General features: G+C 41.0%; 1 long non-coding RNA gene across 2 annotated transcripts in view; it reads left to right on the top strand.

Moving 5' to 3' along the window:
* The window catches only part of LOC140712913 (uncharacterized), a 70993-nt gene that overhangs the window by 3450 nt on the left and 45343 nt on the right, over positions 1-22200 (top strand). The window contains exons 2-3 of one of the 2 annotated variants that reach the window (XR_012094748.1): positions 722-854; positions 4583-5324. This is a non-coding gene — a long non-coding RNA (uncharacterized lncRNA). Of the gene's footprint in view, positions 1-721; positions 855-4582; positions 5325-22200 lie in introns of those variants that run through there. The other variant, XR_012094747.1, reaches the window with a different exon arrangement.

The raw sequence follows: 22200 nt of genomic DNA, 5'->3' as shown, positions 1-22200 counted from the left end.
AAAAATTAGCCGAGTGCCTGTAATCCCAGCTACTTGGGAGGCTGAGGTGGGAGAATTGCTTGAACCCAGGAGGTGGAGGTTGCAGTGAGCCAAGACTGTGCCACTGCACTCCAGCCTGGGCAACAGAGCAAGACTCCATCTCAAAACAAAAACAAAACCACTTTTAAAAAGGAAAGAAAAGCAGAATGACTTATTCACAAAACTTTTAAATTAGATTTTCTCAATGATATGTTGTAGATGTCTTTCTGTGTTAAATATAGATTAACATAATCCTTTGTTAATGGATGATTTTTAAAAAAATTTTAGATTAGGAGGTCCAGAGGGATGTTTGTTACATGGCACCATAATTTTAAATCAAATCCAATGTTGATTGTTTCTAAAATAAACATGGAAGTTAAAACCTGTACCTATATTTTTATGTATTTGTTTCCTCTAGGTATAGTCCTATTTGGTAAACTGATAAGTGAGGTAGTATTTACATGTAAAATTTTGAAAAATGTTGCCAGGTCACCCTCCTGAAAGGTTGAACCAATTTACACTCCTTGAGCCACATGTGATCTCCCCTGCCCGTGCCCCTGGCCCTGAGCACTATCAGACTTTTAAATCTTTACCAACCTATTTGGTAGAAAGTGGTATCTAGTTGTTTTAATTTGTGTGAGTTGATTATATGTAAGCTGTACCTGTTTCCCTACATTTAAAGTCATATATACTGTTTCTTTAGTGACCTGAGATGTAAGTGGCATGGTAGATTTGAGATATCACGGGATCCACGTTCAGCCCTGTTTGGACTACGATCTCCCACATTCCTGAGCAGAGGTGACTGCATTAGGAGTCAGCACTTGATACAGACTGAGGTGAGCAGTTTCCCTATTCCAAGAATTTGGAGTTGTGACGAAGGTAACGGTGTCAGTCCTTGGAAGGACCTAGAACTGCAGTATGTCAATTTAGGAGCTGAGAGGAAAATGCATTTCATCATTGGACGTAAGAAATGCAAAAATCTGACCTGGGGAGGGAATGTTAAAAGAAAAATGACACTTACTAAAGAGTGGTAAGGCATCCTATTCAGAGCCATCACCATAGGTGTAGGGACCACTGCAGGGGGTTCTGCAGTTGGGGAGAGAGATTGGGCTCAACTGAGAATTCAACAAGGAAAAGTGGGGGTTTGTAGCCAAAGAACAGGGTAGAGGGTCAGTGGATGGAAACTTACTAAGAGGAAACAGCAGCGTAAGGAGACATTCTTGCTGAACTGACTTAACAGGATTCTTGCTGAAGACAGGTCAGGGTGCTCACACATCACCTAGTGGGTGGGGGGTGGGAGGGAGGATAAGGAGCCTGCTCAGTTATAGAAGGTGAGGGATTTTGGTTAAAATGACCTAGCAGGATTCTTGCTAAAATGGGACAATGCAGACATAAACACAGAAGCCTAAAATCAGGGCTTAGTTGAGAAGAGAATTCAGGGAAATCTGAGTAGAGTTTGGTCAAGGAGAGAAACTTAGGAGAGAGGGAAGGAGAGAGAGAGAGATTGAAGGTAAACATCCAGAAAGAGTTGGTACCGATGGTTTTTTTCAGTGCTGAGGTACAATTTGGCTCCTGGACAAATGATGACCTAGCTCCTGCATTCATAAGATAAATTTCCTTTTTTGAGTGGAGTGGTTGATGCTTTGTATTGAATGCTCCGGATCCAGGCTCCACTCCTCCCCTGTGCTTTGTGGGAGTTACCTGGCCTTTGTGGAGTCCTTTCGTGTGTTCCTTTGCCCTCATGCTTCTGGTTAGGATTGGCCATGGGAGAGCCCTGTCAAGATTTCAATGAGCTAGAGAAGAATGAAGCAGGCCTGAATAACTCTGGCTCCCTCCTTGTTGCTTCTCTGAGGTTGGTTCTGGTCCTGAACCAAAGACTGGAGCACTTGTTTGTGGCCTGCTCCTATAGCTGGGTTCTGGAAGCTGCCCTCTTTCTTTGGCCCTTCAGGCCTCAGGTTGATAACTGCTCCTGTACTGCTAGCCTGGGAGTACTGCACTATCTCCTCTTAGTTTACCATTATCTCATCTAGGTCAACCCCTAAGGTTGGTAGGCCCAAAGCAAGAGTATAAATGGAGGCTCCTAGGCCCTTGGCTTACCCACCTGCTTATCCACCCCAGCTCCATCCTGCACCATGGGGGCTCACAGTCTGTACATTCTTTACAGACAGCATCCCTTGTCCATCCTCTGCCCTGGAGTCGGGGTGCAGGGGAGTCACACACATGTGGTGCCCTCCACCCTCAGGAACCGGGGAATGAACCCAGAAGGTGGACAGGAAAGTTGAAGGCATGGGTGTTTGAAGTATGGTCTTTATCCCCTTGACCCCAGGACTTCTCCTCCTCAGTGAGGAGGGTAGCTAGAGTGGGACTCAGGGAAAGGCATGGTTTAAGGGTGGTTCTGATTTTCCCACACTTAAAAAAGAATCCCTTGATTAAACTCTCCTTGGTTAATCCATGTGAGTGCCACCTGTTTCCCATTGGAACCTTGAGTGAGACAATTGTGCTCCGGCACACTCGACCCAAAAGTCCTGACTGACATATGAAGATTTTCCAGAGCCCTTCAGGTTTGTGATCTCCTTTGATTCCCTCAACACCTAAGGCTAGTGGCAGAGGGCTGGACCAGATCTCCTGCCTCCCTATTAGGTGTACAGCCTCATGGAGGGGCCCATGCAGTGCAGCCATAGGCTTTGCTGTAGAAACAAGTGTTGTCAGGCCTCGGCCAGAGTCAAGGATATTCTCAGGGTGGGAAGGAGCCTCTTCATGATGGAGCCAAATGCTGAGAATGGGATCCAGAGAAAATAAATGAACAAGGAAAAGCTGTTATGCATTAATGTAATCAAACGGCATGATTTATTTGCTTAATGGCTGCTGAAAAGTCGTGTGGCATTTAACCATTCCCTTCCCAAATCCTATGTGAATCCTTTAAAATTCAACCTATGAGATAATCTAACAGAGAATCCTTTTGATTTCCACTTTCTATTGTTCATGTAAAAATAAGTTGAGGAGTAGGTGTAGCACCAGTCACAAAAGACCACATGTATGATTCCATTTACATGAAAAGTCCAGAATCAGCAAATCCAGAGGGACAGAAAGTAGATTCATGCTTGCCAGGGGCTGGGGGTAGAGAATGAGAAATGACATTTAATAGGTATGGGTTTCCTTGGGGAGTGATTGAATGTTCTAAGATTAGATTATGGTGATGGTTGTACAACTCTGTAAATGCGAAAAACAACTGAACTGTGCACTTTCAGCAAGTAAATGTTATGCTATGTAAATGATATCTCAACAAAACTGTTCTAAAAAACAACTCATAGGAACCATTACTGTTCTCTATTTTATAACTCTACCTTCTCATGTTAATAGAAAACACAGATAACTCTTATTTAATATCAACAATGTGCCAGTCGTGACACTAACATCTTATATATGCATCATGTTACAGTCAGCCCTCTGTATCTACGGGTTCCACATTGATGGATTCAATCAACTGCAGATGGAAAATATTTGAAAAATAAATAATACAACAGTAAAAATAATACAAATAAAAGGAAAAAATAACAGAATAACAACTATTTAGCATTTATATTGTATTAGGTGTTATAAATAATCTGGAGATGATTTGAAAGTATACAAGATAAGGCCCATAGGTGGTATGAAAATACCATACCATTTTATATCAGGGACTCAGGCATCTATAGATCTTGGTATCCATGGGGTGGGGTGAGGGAGCAGTCCTAGAACCAAACTCTTAAGGATACTGAAGGAGAACTGTATTGAATTCTCCCAACAATACTGTTATGTCAATGTTATTAATTATCTCATTCTACAGATGAAGTAACTGAGGCTCCAAGACATTATAGCACTTGCTCAACTTTACACAGCTACCTAGGAGGTTGTATAGCTGGGGATCAAATTCAGACCTATCTGATCCCAAAAGCTGGGGCTTAAAAATGTAGCGAATTATTTGATTATTAATGTGGTAGTTATTATATGCGTGGTAAAGACGGCTTAGTGAAAATAGAAACGTCTTGTTTTCTGAAATACCCTGAAATGTATGTCTTGATGAAGCAGTTATTTGTTGTGTCTGCTACAACTTCTTTATCAAAGGCTTTCCTTGTGGGTAACTAGAGACTAAGGGAATGGAATGATATAACCCCCTCCCCCACCCCAGTGCCTGCCAGTTTTTAAAACTCAGTTCATTTGTCTAGTGTTTTCATCTGGAAGCCAGACTGCAGACTTGTGGGTCACCTGAGCTCATGGCTCTGGGCACCCAGTCTGGATAAAATTGTGTTCTAAGACAATTTTTTAATTGAACACTTTGTCCAGCCTCTGCCTACATTGAAGACCCTCAGAATTTTCTCCAGTACTTCAAAGACTAGCTGAATTGGAAATCACTAGAAAGTTTCCCTTGCAGTGTACATTTATATGTGCTTGTTCTCTCTTTTTTTTTCTTTCATAATGGAGACATGGATTCACAGAATATAAGAGATACTATTTGGCGGAAAGTAAAAACTGCGTTAACTCTCCCCACATTTGTCAATACAATTCTCTGTCTCTCTCCCAGCAGATTTCCAATTACACTTCATAGGTGGATCTCAGCTGGTCCTTTTTTCCTGTTACATAAACTTGACGATGATTCTTTGGACTATGTTTCAACCATTCTTTCTTGAACTCCAACCACCAAACACATTGACGGAGTGAAACCCGCTGCCAACATGCACCAGAGACTCTTAAACCCTACATCATTTTTGCCAGGGTGGAGAAACCCACTTGACCCTTTCGGCATCAGCATTTTCATTCATCTGTGCATTCATTTTCAGACATGGCGGTGTTTTGAAGGCAAGCTCATTTCCTGTGCATGCCTTCAGTCTTTCCTTGCCTCACTGCTGCCAGCAGTAGCAATCTAGCATCCTCTGAGAGAAAGAGAGAGGGCAAGCTGAGCCAGGAGAAAAAATGGACTTGAACCGAGAAATTCAGGAGCTTTTTTTTTTTATATTAAGTATCTATCTTAGTGACCCAGAAAAGGACAGAGAGACCCAGCCAGTGTCCACCAACAGGGAAGCCTCTCAGATGTAAGTCACTCACTAGTTGCTGAATAAAGAAAGCTCATGGCCAGGTGCGGTGGCTCACGCCTATAATCCCAGCCCTTTGGGAGGCTAAGGTGGGTGGATCACTTGAGGTCAGAAGTTCGAGACCAGCCTGACCAACATGGTGAAGCCCTGTCTCTACTAAAAATACAAAAATTAGCCAGGCGTGGTGGTGCACCCCTGTAGTTTCAGCTACTCGGGAGGCTGAGGCAGGAGAATCGCTTGAACTTGGAGATGGAGGTTGCAGTGAGCCAAGATGCACCATTGCACTCCAGCCTGGGCAACAAGAGCAAAACTGTCTCAAATAAATAAATAAATAAATAAAAGACAGTTTGTTGCAGCACTAGTTGCTCAGCCAAAGATTTGAAGAGTGGCATCGGGGTGGGCAGGGGGTGGGGGAGGATGGGAGCTAAGAAGTTTGAAATATTTGATATCATTGAATAACAGCCCTCTCTGTCACTTGTTGACAATCAAATTATTTGGTATAGTGGATCTTTCCAGACAGACCATTCATACTTATACTTTGTTACTTACTCTCTAGTATGTTTCCATGTGAGCATGACTTCTTGAAAACACTAGATGTTTAACATGTACCATGTTGTTTATCCCCTGGGATTACATGTTTCAATGAGCTAAACGAAAACTGCCTTTGATGTAGATAAATAGGCATAAGAATATAGACCATTGCTCTTTCGGGTGTGAAATCATTTGCAAATCGACAGTGGAGGGATTCTGAGAACAGTGTTTCAAACAAACTGCCCACATGATTGTGTCTCCATATATCTTGTCCTGGCACTGAACAAATATTTTAAATTGCCACATGTTCACTGAGGTTGACAATAAATCCAATCAGGAATGTGTTTAATATCCATGTAGAATGTCGATATGAATGGCTTTTCATTCTCTGCTATTCTCATAAAGCCAAGTAAATTGGCATTTTAATATTGTCGTTTTCTTTTCTATCGTAGAAACTAAGACAAGTACCCAATAAAAGATACCAGGTGATAAATATAGGAAACTAGTGGAATTACAGAATGATAGAGTGCTTTTTATTTTAGAGGTGAAGAAACTACAACCAAGAAAAGGGAAGTGACTTGCCTAAGGTTGAAAAAATCAAGACTGGCCACAGAGAAGGCATCATAATTCATTTGATTGTGTGACTGATGACCAAATTCCCATATGGAGTGAACTTGGTCTTTTTTTTTAAATGCCACCTAAAGTGGATCAACACTCAGACCAATCAATACAGGCATTTGTGCAGGGGCCTTGGATAGTAAAGGGAGGAAATGTGTTCAATGTTCACAGTAAGAAGTGGGGACCAAGAAAGAAGGCTTGGCAGCACCCTCAGAGTGGCACAGGAGGAGTAAATAGCAAGTCAGGTAGATGTCAACAAGGTCTCTGGTATCCCACATATTGGCTGTCACTTAGTCTCAAAAGATGAGATGGTAGAAAATATAAAAAGGTCAAAGAAGCATTTAAGTTCGTGGCTCTCGACCTTGGCAGCACTTTTAAAATCACTTTGGGAAGATTTAAAACACCTGAATGACCAGGCCACAGCCCAGGCTGATTTCATCAATGTTTTCAAGATGGTCCCAATGTGTATGCAAAGTTGAGAACCGTGGCTCTAGATAAACCTAGTATGGGCCCACTGAAAGAATGATAGACGTAGCCTGTCCCCAAATTCTTAAGGCTGACCGGGCTTTTCTCTCTAAAGTTTCTTAGTGCTGCTGTTAAAAACAAGGCCTTGTCCCTTCTTGCACTGTAGATTCTCTTTGTTAGTGTTTATACACGGTAGTGCCATATTGGCCATGGACTGAGTTTGGGACATCTAAGTACTGGCCACCTCTACTTTTGTCTCAATTAACTATTGCTACATAAGAAATTGCTCTAAAATTTAGTGGTTTAACACAGTGACTATTATTTCTCATGATTCTGTGGGTTGGTTGGGTGATTCCTCTGCTGACTTTGCCTGGGTTCTCTCACATGGTTGCATTCAGCTGGACTTAGAGACACAAGATAGCCTCAGTCACACATCTACAGTTGGTGTTGGCTGTTGGCTGGGTGGCCTCGATGCCTAGTCACATGGCGTGGCATCTTTAGCAGCTACACCAGCTTCCTTGAATGGCAGGCAGTTTGGGTGAACATTCCAAGAAAAAAAAGTGGAGCCATAAATTCTCTTAAGGCCAAACCTTGGAAATCATGTAACTTCACTTCTGCATGTTGTTGATCAAAGCAAATATGGTGGCCGATAGAATGCATCCACCAGACCTCCCGCTACAGGACATGTAGCTGATTGAGGGCCCCAGCAACTGTGTTGTGAAGTTCATTCTGAGGTTTGTGCAGAGACCACAGACTGGATACTGAGGCAGATCTTTTCCTGGGAGGAATGGGACTCCTTTTTTAGCCAATTTTGGCTCAAGGCTTCCCCAGTGGTTTTGCTAAATTTTTCTTAGACACTTCTGCCCAACTTTCTTTTCCTTTCTCTCACCTTTACACAGGATCAAACTTACATCATGGCCTGATGGCTCTCCCATTTCTTTTCTTTTTTTTTTTTCTTTTCTTTTCTTTTTTTTTCTTTTTTTTTTTTTTTTTTTTTTTGAGACAGAGCCTCACTCTGTTACATAGGCTGGAGTGCAGTGTCGTAATCTCGGCTCACTGCAACCTCCACCTCCTGGGTTCAAGTGATCCTCCTACCTCAGCCTCCCCAGTTGCTGTGATTACAGGTGCATGCCAGGTAATTTTTGTATTTTTAGTAGAGACAGGTTTTTGCCATGTTGGCCAGGCTGGTCTCAAACTTCTGGCCTCAAGTGATCCACCTGCCTCAGCCTCCCAAAGTGCTGGGATTCCAGGCATGAGCCACCGTGCTCAGCCTGGCTCTCCCAAATTTGCTTCTTAGTTTCTTTCACACAGGCTCTAATAAAATCCTTACACATTTAGTCTTGCCTTGGCAACTGTTTCTTAGACAACCTGGATTAATCCAGCAACTTACAAGACCAGCCCAGATAAAAGGGGAGGGAAAATAAACTCTACCTTTGGATGGCAGGAGCAGCAAAGTCACATTGCAGGGGGGCTGGAGAGGAATGTTTCCCCTTCATCTTTGAAAACAGTCTACCATCACTTCCCCCAGGGAATGCCTCCTCCCTCACTCTCAGCCTTTGCGTTTCAAGTGGAGTTAGTTCTACTTCCAGCTCTGTAGTGGGCATGTGATTCAGCCTTTGCCAGTCAGGTACCACATTATGTTGGTCTATACCACTGGTTTCTGGATGAGAATGTGACCGGATCAATACCAGTGAGAAGCAGTGAGACTTTTACTGGGGGATTCTAGGGAGAGAGGAAGATTAACCTTTTCCATTGGCCTTAAAACTGGCAACATGTGAGGCTGCAACCCCTGGAACCCATGTAGATTCTGTGTTTTGATTTCTCTTAATTCCATCCCCATCTGTATTTGTTTTCTATTGCTGTGCAACAAATTACTACATACTAGTGCTTTAAGATAACAGATTTATTAGCTCACAGTTTCTGGGGATCAGGGCATTGTTTAACTGGGTCTTTTGCTCAGAGTTTTTTTTTTGTTGTTTTTTTTTTTTTTGAGGTGGAGTTTCGCTCTTGTCACCCAGGCTGGAGTGCAATGGCGCGATCTCAGCTCACTGCAACCTCCGCCTCCTGGGCTCAAGCAATTATCCTGCTGCAGCCTCCCAAGTAATTGGGATTATAGGCACCTGCCACCATGCCTGGCTAATTTTTGTATTTTAGTAGAGACGGGATTTCACCACATTGGCCAGGCTGGTCTCGAACTCCTGACCTCAGGTGATCCGCCCTCCTCGGCCTCCCAAAGTGTTGCTCAGAGTCTTATAAAGCTAAGAATCAAGGATGTCAGCAGGTCTGGTTCTCCTCTGGAGGCTTGATTAGGAAAAAAATCTGCTTCCAAGCTCATTCAGGTTATTCAGGTTATCACTTCCTCTGCCCCACTCTGAGTATATAATAAAAAGTTGATTTCCCTGAAGCTATATGATTGAGGGCCCTGGCTTTTCATCTAATATTGGAGAGAGCCTGCTCTCAGTATCTAGAAGCTGCTCATAATTCTTTGCCATGTGGCCCACAATATGACATTTTACTTCTTCAAAACCAGCAGAACAGTAACATCATCATGGGAGTGACATCCCATCACTCTTGCTATATTCTATTGGTTAGAAGCAAGCCATGGGTTTTATCAGCATTTAAGGCGAGGGGGTTCTCCAAAGGTATGCCCAGTTGGGGGTCACCTTAAGGCACCCACTCCTCCCAAGGTTCAGGGTACACAAAGGAATGGTAGAGCAGGCAGCAGCTCAGGAGTGCAGGGATTCTCTGGCTCCGCTCCTCTTCTCCCAGCAGATCACGCCAGTGCCTGTGTTACTGATGGCTACCTGAAATCTTCCTCTCTGGCAAACCCTTTACAGTGAGTAGATATTTACATAAAATGGTCACAATATTGAATTTGCCTTTGTCTTAAGACGTGCCTTTTGGATCAGCCCCAGAAATCCAGCCACCAGATGATGGCTCTCTCTGCTTGTCCCCGACTCTTAAGATATCTTACTCTGACTTGTATGCAATAAGACAGAGCAAGTATTTCCTGGACTAGATGTTTTTCTAGTGACAGTGACAGAAACGATCACTACGCAATAGCTGTTGCGTAAGGTAGGAGATTGGGAAGCATGGGAAAATGTCACTTCCTCTGTCCCACTCTGAGTATATAATAAAATCTTAGCCAATATAGTCTTCATTATGTGCCATGGCATCATTCCAAGTACTTTAATATATCAAGTCATTTAGTGCTCAGAATAACCTTATGAGGTAGTGCTATTATTATGCCCATTTTACAGATGAAGTTACTGAGGCAGACAGACATTAAATAGCTTGCCAAGGCTGGGCCTGGTAGCTCACGCCTGTAATCCCAGTACTTTGGGAGGCCGAGGCAGGCGGATCACGTGAGGTCAGGAGTTCAAGACCAGCCTGGCCAACATGGTGAAACCCTGTCTCTACTAAAAATGGAAAAATCAGCTGGGTGTGGTGGTGGGTGCCTGTAATCCCAGCTACTCGGGAGGCTGAAGCAGGAGAATCGTTTGAACCCAGGAGGCAGAGGTTGCTGTGAGCCAAGATCATGCCATTGCATTCCAGCCCGGGAGACAAGAACAAAATGCATTCTCTAAATAAATAAATAAATAACTTTCCAAGATCACACCACCTGGAATCAAACCAAGGCAGTCAGGCTCTAAAGTCCTTGTGTGATCTTATCCACTATGTCATGTTATCTCCTAGAATTCTATAAAAGGAGTTCTTTTTCAGCAGTCTCTAAAGTAATGCATTGACACTCCATACAGTAGCTTAGACTATAATGAAAAAACATTAGAAGCAGCACTTTATCCTGTGGGTCAGTCTATTAAATACATGACTGATATATCAGGAGTCCATCCCTGAGACTCAGAAAGACCGTAATCAAAGGTGGCAGCTCTTTTATGCACTTTGTCTGCTGAAGATAGAACCTGATGTACCACTGGCTCAAAATGGTCAGGTTTGTGCAAGAGTCACCTTTGCCCCTGGGCTCTGAGACAACTTCATGCCTCTGCAGCTGGACAGCTATGAATCAGGGCAAGTGCTGTGTTCATCTCACCCCTATGCCGGCAAACAGCACTTCCCTGCCTGGGAAAAGGCATTTGAACAAATTCACAACTGTGGTTGCTGAAACAGTCACTCAGGGGAGGCCGCTGCAACAAAAGGAGATCCTTGCCCTCTCCTATCAGATGGGGGCCACTGGAGAGAGCAAACATAATGGCATCTTTCCCTAGGTATCAAAAATCAAAATGATGGCTTTGAGAGTAAAGATGCCCCTTTATGAATTCTCTTACCATGTGAAGGAATTTAAAAACCTTTTTGCCCAGTAATGAAGACCCACTGGATTTGGACCAGAGTGAAAAAATAAATGTTTGTTCTTGGAAGATGTACTTAGTTTATAGGTTGAGTAATAATGCAACCCCCAGGTCATTGCTCCCACGGTAGAAATTCTGAGAAAGAAATTTAAGCTAAGGATGCATGTTCTTCCTCAGAGACAGCTGAGATCCATTTTTTTTTTTTTCCTCCTTCCTGCTCAAGCCCCCATGGCAAGGAGAAATATTTCTGGGGATTTTTCCAGGTTCTATAACAGCTTGCTCTTTTGGCATCCTGATTTGCAGAAATGATGAAACTTTCCCATAACACAAATGCATCCCTTTAAGCTGCACTGCCCAACATAGTAACTACTAGCCACACTTGACATTCAGCTAGTCCAGATAGAGATGTGCAGCAAGTATAAAGTACACAGCAGATGTCGACGATTTTGTACGGAAAACAAAAAGTTGTTCTGGACCGCGTGTTAGTATCCTGTCAAAATTCATATGTTGAATACTGTCCCATAATACCTCACAAAGTTAGTGAGGCCTTTGGGCGGTGATTGGGTTTAGGTGGCGGAGACCCCATGCTGGGATTAGTGTTCTTATAAGAAGAGAAAAAGACTAGAATGAGGTCTCTTTGCCATGTGAAAGCACAGCAAGAAGCTGGCCTTCTGCAAACCAGGCAGAGAACCCTCACCAGACACAGAATCTGCTGGATCTGCTGGCACCTTGATCTTGGACTTCCCAGCCTCCAGAAGTGTGAGAAATAAATGTTTGCTGTTTAAGCCACCCAGTTGATGGTATTTTTGTTATACCAGCCTGAGCTAAGACAGAATGTAAAATATCTTGCTAATAATTTTTATACTGATTTCTTGTTGAGATAATTTTTTGGATATATTGGGTTACATAAACAGTATAATTATAATTTCACCTTTTTATTTTGACTTTGCTAGCTAGAAAATATAAAGGTTCAATGTGTGACTTACTTTCTATGTCTATTGGACAGCACTGCCTTGAATTATCAAGAGGCTTTCAAAAAAATATTTTTAATAAAATTTTTATTTTGAAATAATCAGATTCACATACAGTTCTAAGAAATAATACAAAGGGGCCGGGCACAGTGGCTCACGCCTGTAATCCCAGCACTTTGGGAGGCCAAGGTGGCCAGGTCACCTGAGGTCAGGGGTTCAAGACCAGGCTGACGAACATGGTGAAACCTTGTCTGTACTGAAAATACAAAAATTAGCTGGGCGTGGTGGTGCATGCCTGTAATCCCAACTACTCAAGAGGCCGAGGCAGGAGAATCACTTGAACCCAGGAGGCAGACGTTGCAGTGAGCCAAGATCGTGCCACTGCACTCCAGCCTGGGTGACAGAGTGAGACTCCATTTCCAAAAAAAAAAAAAAAAAAAAAACATAGAAATCCCCTGTACCCTTTACTAAGTTTTCCCCAATGGCAACCTCTTGCACATTTCTAGTACAATATCACAACCTGGATACTGACATTGACACAGTCTAGACACAGAATACATCCATCACCTTAAGGTTCCCTCATGTTGGCTTTCTAAGGTTACATCTGCTACCTGCCTCTCCTACTCTCTTGGTAACCCCAGGCAATCACAAAGCTGTTCTCATAGAGAACAGCATAAGTGGAATCATACCATACGTAACCTTTTGAGATTGGCTTTTTTCACTCAGCATAATTTTCAGGGGTTTCATCCAGTTTGTTGCATGTATCAACAGTTCATTCCCTCTTATTGTTGATTAATATCCCATGGTATGGTTATACCACAGTTTGTGTAACCATTCACTCATGAGAAGAGACATCTGAGTTGTTTCCAGTTTGGGGCTTTTACAAATAAAGCTGCTATAAACATCTTATAAAGCATTCTAATAGTATAAATCTACTATCAACACATTTTTGTGTGAACCTACATTTTTATTTCTCTAGGATAAATGCCCAGGAGTGCAATTTCTGGGTAGTATGGTAGTTGCATGTTTAGTTTTCTAAGGAATTGCCAAACTATCTTCCATATTGGCTGCTGTACCATTTTACATTGCCACCAGCAATGTAGGAGTGTTCCAGTTCCTCCACATTTTCCCTAGCCTTTGGAGTTGGCAATTTTTTTATTTCAGCCATTCTAATAGCTGTAGAGTGCTGTCTCACTGTGATTTTAATTTGCGTTTCCCTAATAGCTATTGATGTCAAACATCTTTTCACGTGTTTATTTTGCATCCTATAAATCCTCTTTGGTGAAGTATCTCTTCATATCTGTATTAGTCCATTTTCATACTGCTATGAACAAATTCCTGAGACTGGGTAATTTGTAAAGAAAAAGAAGTTTAGGCTGGGCACTGTGGCTCATGCCTGTAATCCCAGCACTTTGGGAGACCGAGGCAGGTGCATCACGTGAGGTCAGGAGTTCAAGACCAGCTTGGCCAACATGGTGAAACCCGGTCTCTACTAAAAATACAAAAAAGTTAGCTGAGTGTGGGTGCAGGTACCTGTAATCCCAGTTACTCAGGAAGCTGAGGCAGGAGAATTGCTTGATCCTGGGAGGCAAAGGTTGTAGTGAGCTGAGATCGCACCATTGCACTCCAGCCTGGGCAACGAGAGCAAAACTCTGTCTCAAAAAAAAAAAAAAAAAGAAAAAGAAAAGAAACAGAAAAAGAAAAAGATTTAATGAACTCACAATCCCACATGGCTGGAGAGGCCTCACAATCATGGCAGAAGGCAAAGGAGGAGCAAAGTCACGTCTTACATGGTGGCAGACAAGAGAGCGTGTGCAAGGAAACTGCCCTTTATAAAATCATCAGCTCTTGTGAGACTTATTGACTATCACAGGAACAGCACAAGAAAACCTGCCTACATGATTCAATTACCTCCTATCATGTTCTTCCCACGATATGTGGGTATTATGAGAGCCACAATTTAAGATGAGATTTGGGTGGCAATACAAGCAAACCATATCAATGTCTTTTGGCCATTTGCTAATAGGATTGTTTGCATTTTTACTGTTGAGTTTTGAGACTTTAAGAACATATGCTAGATGCTAATACTTTGTGAGATATGTTGCTTGTAAATATTTTCTCCCAGTCTTTTCATGCCCTTAACAAAATCTTTCTGAAAGTGAAGACTTGATGAAGTTGAATTTATCAATTTTTTCTTTTATGGGTCATGCTTTTGGATGTCAAGCTTAAGAAGTCTTTGCTGAGATCTTGCAGATTTTGTCCTGTGTTATTTTTGAAACATTTCATAGTTTTACGTGTAAGTCTGTGATTCATTTTGAGTTAATTTTGGTATAAGGTATGAGACTTATAGATAGAAGTTTATTTTTTTGCCTATAGATAGCCAATTGCTTTAGCACCATTTGTTGAAAAGGCTGTCTTTCCTCCATTGAATTTCTTTGGCCTCTTTGTAAAAATTTAGTGGTATGTATTTGTGTGGGTCTATTTCTGGATTTTCTACTCTGTTCCATTGATCTATGTGTCTGTTCCTTCATGAATAACACATAATCTTGATTACTGCAGCTGTATAATGTCTTGAAATCTGGTAGACTGATTCCTTCCACTTTATTTTTCTTTTTCAAAATTATTTAAGCTATTTCATTTTCTTTGCCTTTTCTTTGCTATTTTATCAATCCATATAGAATAATCTTTATATCTACCCAAAAAGTCTTACTGGAATTTTGATAGGAATTATGTTAAATCTGCATATCACTTTCAGAAGAATTGACATCTTTACTATGTTGTCTTCCAAGTTATGAATGTTATATGTCTCTCCATTTATTTAGATCTTCTTTTATTCCTTTTATCAGAATTTTGTAGTTTCCTGCATATAAGTCCTGTACATTTTTTGTTAGATTTACACCTAAATCATTTTTTCTCTCTCTCTCTCTCAATTACAAGTGGTATTGTATTTTAAATGTTGGTGTCCATTGCTAGTATATAGAAATACATACTTTCAAATACTGAGAATTCAATGAACCAATTCGTTCTTCGAGGTTTTTGGTAGATACCTTGGGATACACAGAAATGATATCATCTGCAAATATGGACAGTTTTCTTTTTTAATTTATTGTCTGTATACCTTTTTTTTACTTTGTTGTCTATTTCCTTTTTGCGATGCGTTGGTTAGAATTTCTAGTACTATGTTTTGTTTGAGACAGGTCCTGGCTCTGTCACCCAGGCTGGAGTGCAGTGGTGAGATCTCAGTTCACGCAACCTCCACCTCCCAAGTTCAAACCAACCTCCCACCTCAGCCTCCCAAGTAGCTGGGACTACAGGCACATGCCACCATGACTGGCTAATTTTTACGTTTTTTGTAAAGAGGGATTTTTGCCATGTTGCCCAGGCTTATTTTGAACTCGTGAGCTCAAGCCATCTGCCCACCTTGGCCTCCCAAAGTGCTAGGATGATAGGCATGAGCCACCACGCCCAGCCTCCAGGATGTTGAATAAGAGTGGTGACAATGGACATCTTTGCATTTTTTTCCAATCTTAGAGGGCAGGTAAAATATTAGCTGTAGGTTTTTATAGCTGCTTTTTTTTTTTTTTTTTTTTTTTTTTCTGACCTGGACTCTCACTCTGTTGCCAGGCTGGAGTGCAGTAGTGTGATCTCGGCTCACTGCAACCTCTACCTCCCAGGTTCAAGCGATTCTCTGGCCTCAACCTCCCGAGTAGCTGGGACTACAGGCATGTGCCACCATGCCCAGCTAATTTTTGTATTTTTAGTAGAGACAAGGTTTCAGCATGTTGGCCAGGATAGTTTCGATATCTTGACTTCATGATCCACCTGCCTCAGCCTCCCAGAGTGCTGGGATTACACGTGTGAGTCACCTATAGCTACTTTTTATCAAGTTGAGGAAGTTGTCCTCTATTCCTGTTTTTCTGAGCGCTATTATCTTTTTTTTTTTTTTGAATTTTTTTCTTTTTGAGATGGAGTCTCACTCTGTTGCCCAGGCTGGAGTGCAGTGGCGCAATCTCGGCTCACTGCAAGGTCCACCTCCTGGGTTCATGCCATTCGCCTACCTCAGCCTCCCAAGTAGCTGGGACTACAGGCGCCTGCCACCACGCCCGGCTAGTTTTTTGTATTTTTAGTAGAGACCAGGTTTCACCGTGTTAGCCAGGATGGTCTCAATCTCCTGATCTCGTGATCTGCCTGCCTTGGCCTCCCAAAATGCTGGAATTACAGGCGTGAGCCACCATGCCTGGCTCTGAGAGTTATTATCATGAGTGAATTCTCAATGTTGTCAAGTGCTTTTACGAATTGATTGACATGAGCTTGTAATTTTTCTTTTTTAACCTATAAATATGGTGTATTAGACTGATTGATGTCTAAATAATGAATCTAGTTTGTATCCCTGGAATAAACTGGCATCATTGCTGGGTCACAATGAATGATTTTTTAAAATATTGCTGATTTCCATTTACCAGTATTTTGTTAAGAATTTTTGCATTTATATTCATGAAGGATATTGTTCTGTAGTTTTCTTTTTTGTGCTGTCTTTGATTTTAGTATCAAGGTAATAATGCCTTCATATATTGAACTGGGACATGCTCTTCTGTTTTCTGCAAAATGTTGTATAGAATTGGGTTAATTCTTCCTTAAACATATGGAGAATTGTTTAGTGAAACAATGTGGGGTGAGATATTTTTTAGATAGTTTTTAAATTATGAATTTCAATTTCCTTACTAGTTATAGAGCTATTTAAATTCTCTGTTTTGTATTGGATGAGTGGTGGTAATTTGTGGTTCTTGAGAAAGTGACCCATTTTATCTAAGAGGTTACATTTATATGTGTAGCATTACTCAAAGTTGCCTTATTTTATATGTGTGTGTATTTTTAAATAACTTTTATTTTTAATTTTTGTGAGTATGTAATGAATGTACTGTATTAGTCCATTTTTACACTGCTGATAAAGACATACCTAAGACTGGGCAATTTAGAAAAGAGAGAGAAGTTTAATGGACTTACAATTCCACATGGCTGGGGAGGCCTTACAATCATAGTGGAGGGCAAGGAGGAGCAAGTCATGTCTTACACGGAGGGCAGCAGACAAAGAGAGAGCTTGTGCAGGGGAAACTCTCATTTTTAAAACCATCAGATTTCGTGGGACTTATTCACCATCATGAGAACAGCATGGGAAAGAGCTGCTTCCATGATTCAATGATATCCCACTGGGTCCCTCCCACAACATGTGGGAATTTTATGGGAGCTACAAAATAAGACTTGGGTCAGGGCATAGGGCCAAACCATATCATTCCACCCTTGGCCCCTCTCAAATCTCATGTCTTCACATTTCAAAACCAATCATGCCTTTCTCACAGTCTCCCAAAGTCTTAACTCATTTCAGCATTAACTCAAAAGTCCACAGTCCAAAGTCTCATCTGAGACAAGGCAAGTCCTTTCTGCCTATGAGCCTGTAAAATCAAAAGCAAGTTAGTTACTTCCTAGATACAGTGGGGATACAGGCATTGGATAAATACAGGTGTTCCAAATGGGAGAAATTGGCCAAAACAAAGGGGCTAGGAGGCCCCATGCAAGTCTGAAATCCAGCAAGGCAGTCAAATCTTAAAGCTCCAAAATGATCTCCTTTGACTCCATGTCTCACATCCAGGTCATGCTGATGCAAGAGGTAGGCTCCCATGGTCTTGGGCAGCTCCACCCCTGTGACTTTGCAGGGTACAGCCTCTCCTGGCTGCCTTCATGGACTGGTGTTGAGTGTCTGTGGCTTTTCTGGGCACATTCGTCAGGATGTCAGTGGATCTACCATTCTGGGGTCTGGAGGACAGCGGTCCTTTTCTCACAGCTCCTCTAGGTGGTGCCTCAGTAGGGACTCTGTGGGGGGGCTCAAATTCCACATTTCCGTTCTGCACTGCCCTAGCAGAGGTTCTCCATAAGGCCCCGTCCCTGCAGCAAACCTCTCCCTGGGCATCCAGGCATTTTCATACATCCTCTGAAATCTAGGTGGAGGTTCCCAAACCTCAGTTCTTGACTTCTGCACACTCACAGGCTTAACAGGAAACTGCCAAGGTTTAGGGCTTGCACCCTCTGAAGCCACAGCCCAAGCTCTACATTGGCCCCTTTCAGCCACAGCTGGAGTGGCTGGGATGTAGAGCGCCAAGTCCCTACACTGCACACAGCACGAGGACCCTGGACCTGGCCCATGAAATAATTTTTTCCTTCTAGACCTCTGAGCCTGTGATGGGAGGGGCTACGGTGAAGACCTCTGACATGCCCTGGAGACATTTTCCCCATTGTCTTGGGGATTAACATTCTACTCCTTGTTACTTATGCAAATTTATGCAGACAGCTTGAATTTCTCCTCAGAAAATGGGATTTTCTTTTCTATGGCATTGTCAGACTGCAAATTTTCTGAACGTTTATGCTCTGCTTTCCTTGTAAAATTGAATGCCTTTAAAAATACCCAAGCCACCTCTTGAATGCTTTGCTGCTTAGACATTTCTTCTGCCAGATACCCTAAATCATCTCTCTCAAGTTCAAAGTTCCATAAATCTCTAGGGCAGGGGCAAAATGCTGCCAGTCTCTTTGCTAAAACATAAGAGTCACCTTTGCTCCAGTTCCCAACAAGTTTCTCAGTTCCATCTGAGACCACCTCAGCCTGGACATTATTGTCCATATTGCTATCAGCATTTTGGGCAAAGCCATTCAACAAGTCTCTAGGAAGTTCCAAACTGTCCCACATTTTCTTTTCTTCTTCCAAGCCCTCCAAACCGTTGCAACTCCTGCCAGTTACCCAGTTCCAAAGTTGCTTCCACATTTTTGGGTATCCACAGCAGTGTCCCACACTACTGGTAACAATTTACTGTATTAGTCCATTTTCACACTGCTGACAAAGACATCCCTGAGATTGGGCAGTTTACAAAAGAAAGAGAGGTTTAATGGACTTAACAGTTCCACGTGGCTGGGGAGGCCTCACAATCATGGTGGAAGGCAAGAAGGAGCAAGTCATGTCTTACATGGATGGCAGGAGGCAAAAAGCTTGTGCAGGGAAATTCTTGTTTTTAAAACCATCAGATCTCATGAGACATATTCATTATCATGAGAGCAGCATGGGAAACACCAACCCCTGAGATTCAATTATCTTTCACCAGGTCCCTCCTACAACCTATGGGAATTATGGGAGCTACAAGATGAGATTTGGGTGGGGACACAGAGCCAAACCAAATATCATTTATATATGAGTTATGTGAAATATTTTCATACAAGCATGCAATGCATAATAATCACATCAGGATTAATGGGGTGTCCATCACCTCAAGCATTTATCCTTGTGTTATAAACAATCCAATTATGTTTCTGTAGTTATTTTGAAATAAACAATTAAATTTTACTATAGTCACCCTGTTGTGCTAGAAAATACTAGGACTTATTCATTCTTTCTAATTGTTATTTTTACCCATTAACCATCCCCACTTCCTTCCCATCCACCCCCGCTACCCTTCCTAGACTATGGTAACCATTATTCTACTCTCTGTCTCCATGAGTTCAATTGTTTTAATTTTTAGCTTTCACAAGTAAGTGAGAATCAGTAAAGTTTGTTTTTCTGTGCCTGGCTTATTTCACTTAACATGGTAACTTCCATTTCCAACCACGAGGTTGCAAATGACAGAATCTTATTCTTTTTTATGGCAGAATAGTACCCCATTATGTATATTTACTACACTTTCTTTATCCATTCATCTACTGATGGACACTTAGGTTGCTTCCAAATCTTGGCTATTGTGAATAGTGCTGCAATAAACATGGGAGTGCAAATCTCTTCCATATACTGATTTTCTTTCCTTTGGGTATATACCTAGGAGTGGGATTGCTGGATCATATGATACCTCTATTTTTAGTTTTTTGAGGAACCTCCAAACTCTTCTCCATGGTGGTTATACTAATTTACATTCCTACCAACAGCGTATGAAGGTTCTCTTTTCTCTACATCCTTGCCAGCATTCGTTATTGCCTATCTTTTGGATAAAAGATATTTGAACTGGGGTGAGATGTTATCTCATTGTAGTTTTGACTTGATGATCAATGATGCTGAGCACCTTTCGTATACCTGTTTGCCATTTGCATGTCTTCTTTTGAGAAATGTCTACTTAAATTTTTTGCCCATTAAAAAAATGAGATTACTAGATTGTATCCTATAGACTTATTTGAGCTTCTTATATGTTCTGGTTATTAATACCTTGGCAGATAGGTAGTTTGCAAATATTTTCTCCCATTCTGTGGGTTGTCTCTTCACTTTGTTGATTGTTTCCTTTGCTGTGCAGAAGCTTTTTAGCTTGATGTGATCCCATTTTTCCATTTTTGCTTTGGTGACCTGTGCTTATGGGGTACTACTCAAGAAATCTTTGTCCACTCCAATGTCCTAAGTTTCCCCAGTGTTTTCGTTTAGTAACTTCATAGTTTGAGGACTTAGATTTAAGTCTTTAATCCATTTTGATTAGCTTTTTGTATATGATGAGAGATAGAGGTCTAATTTCATTCTTCTGCACATAGATACCCAGTTTTCCCAGCATCATTTGTTGAAGAAACTGCCCTTTCTTCAATAAAAGGTGCTATGTTCTTAGCACCTTTGTCAAAAATGAGTGTATTGTAGATGTATGGGTTTATTTCTGGGTTATATCTTCTGTTCCACTGGTATATGTGTCTATTTTTATGCCAGTAGCATGCTGTTTTGATTACTACAGCTCAGTAGTATAATTTAAAGTCAGGTAATATGATTCCTACAGTTTTGTTCTTTATGCTTAGGAGGGATTTGGTTATTCTGGGTCTTTTGTGGTTCTATATAAATTTTACTGTTTTTTTTTCTATTTCTGTGAAAAATGTCATTGGTACTTTGATAGAGATTGCATTGAATCTGTAGACTGTTTGAGTAGTATTGACATTTTAACAAAATTGATTCTTCCAATCCATGAACATGAAATATCTTTTCATTTTTTGTGTCCTCTTCAATTTCTTGCATCAATGTTTTATAGTTTTCATTGTAGAGATGTTTTGCTCCTTTGGTTAAGTTAATTCCTAGGTATTTTATTTTATTTGTAGCTAGTGTAAGTGGGATTACTTTCTTGATTTCTTTTTCAGATTGTTTGCTGTTGGCATATAAAAATGCTACTGATTTTTGCATGTTGGTCCCACAATTTTACTGAATTTTTTGATCAGCTCTAATAGTTGTTTTGTGGAGTCTTTAGCTTTTTCCAATATAGTATCTTCAAACAAGGATAATTTGACTTCTTCCTTTCCAATTTGAATGCCCTTTATTTTTTATTTTTTATTTTTTTGTCTTATCTGATTGCTCTAGCTAGGACTTCCAATAACACTGGTGAAAATGGGCATCTTTATCTTAATCCAAATCTTAGAGGTAAGGCTTTCAGTGTTCCCCCCTCATTATGATGCTAGCTGAGGATGTGTCATATATGGCTTTTATTATGTTGAGGTATATTTCTGCTATATTCAGTTTTTTGACAATTTTTTTTTTATTATGAAAGGATGTTGAATTTTATCAAATGCTTTTTCAGTATCATTTGAGATGATCCTAAAGTTTTTGTCCTTCATTTTGTTGATATGATACATCACATTGCTTTGCATATGTTAAATTGTCTTTGCATCCCAGGAATCAATCCCACTTGGTCATGATGAATGATCTTTTTCATGTGTTGTGAATTCAGTTTGCTGATGTTTTGTTGAGAATTTTTTCATCAGTATTCATCAGAGATATTGGCCTGTACTTTTCTTTTTTAGATGTGTCTTTTTCTGGTTTTGGTATCAGGGTAATACTGGTCTCATAGAATGAGTTTGGAAGTATTCTCTCCTCCTATATTTTTCATAATAGTTTGAGTAGAATTTATGTTAGGTCTTATTTAAAGGTTTGGTAAATTCAGCTATGAAGCCATTGGGTCTGGGGTTTTTCTTTGCTGAAACTTGCAATACTATGTTGAATAATAGTGGTGACAGTGGGCATCTTTGTTGTGTTCTGGATCTCAGAGGAAAGACTTTTCAGTCTTTAGCTGTAGTAACATTTGCTTTCTATATCTGGGTGCTACAATGTTAGGTACATATATATTTACGATTATTATATCCTCTTGCTGAAATGACCGCTTTATCATTATATGACCTTCTTTGTCTCTTCTCATAGTTTTTTTTCTTGAAATTTATTTTGTCTGACATAACTACTCCTGC

Source organism: Chlorocebus sabaeus, chromosome 12 (genome assembly GCF_047675955.1).
Source record: "Chlorocebus sabaeus isolate Y175 chromosome 12, mChlSab1.0.hap1, whole genome shotgun sequence".
NCBI classification, from domain to species: Eukaryota; Metazoa; Chordata; class Mammalia; order Primates; family Cercopithecidae; genus Chlorocebus; species Chlorocebus sabaeus.
The sequence above is the reverse complement of the archived record's forward strand: the minus strand, read 5'-3'. Positions and strand labels throughout refer to the sequence as shown.